The 696-nt window shown below is 35.6% G+C and overlaps 1 non-coding gene across 1 annotated transcript; it reads left to right on the top strand.

Annotated features, from left to right (window-relative positions):
• Positions 1-276: 276 nt before the first annotated feature.
• Positions 277-383, top strand: LOC128248227 (U6 spliceosomal RNA). Its single transcript, XR_008264513.1, has one exon. It is a non-coding gene; the product is annotated as a U6 spliceosomal RNA (small nuclear RNA).
• The last annotated feature ends 313 nt before the right edge of the window (positions 384-696 follow it).

Here is a 696-nt window from a genome sequence, read left to right as displayed (position 1 = left end):
ATATATATATATATATATATATATATATATATATATAATACACACACATGATTACATACATACATACATATATCTGTGTGTGCGCGTGTCTTTGTGACTGTGTTTGTCCACAATCACATCTTCACAACCGGTGTTGGTGTGTTTGAAGTTAGGCAAAAGTGACGACAGATTAAGTACCTGGGTTTAATAAAATAACTGCTGGGATCAATATGTCCGACTAAAACCTCCAAAGTGGTACACTAGCATAGTCGCAGTCCAATGAATGAAACAAGTAGTATGTATATCGGCAATATATATATACTAAACTTGGAACGATGCAAAGAAGATTAATATGGCCCCTGCACAAGATTAACACGCAAATTCGTGAAGCGTTCCACATTTTCAAAATCAAGGTGGTGCCCCATCATGGCTGTATTCTGATGACCGAAAAAAGTAATAGATGGAATATAAAAGATAAAAGATCATTATTATAAAGAAATTACATGCGACTTTAGTTAGTAAAAATCATATATTGAAGATTAGTGACAGCAAGTCTCTTCAAATTTCAGGAGTGGCTGTGTGGTAAGTTACTTGCTTACCAACTACATGGTTCCGGGTTCAGTCTACTATAGCCTCGGGCCGACCAAAGCCTTGTGAGTGGATTTGGTAGACGGAAACTGAAAGAAGCCAGTCGTATATATGTATATATATATATAT

Source organism: Octopus bimaculoides, chromosome 6 (assembly GCF_001194135.2).
Source record: "Octopus bimaculoides isolate UCB-OBI-ISO-001 chromosome 6, ASM119413v2, whole genome shotgun sequence".
Lineage (NCBI taxonomy): Eukaryota > Metazoa > Mollusca > Cephalopoda > Octopoda > Octopodidae > Octopus > Octopus bimaculoides.
Note: the sequence above shows the minus strand (reverse complement) of the source record. Positions and strands in the feature narration are given on the sequence as shown.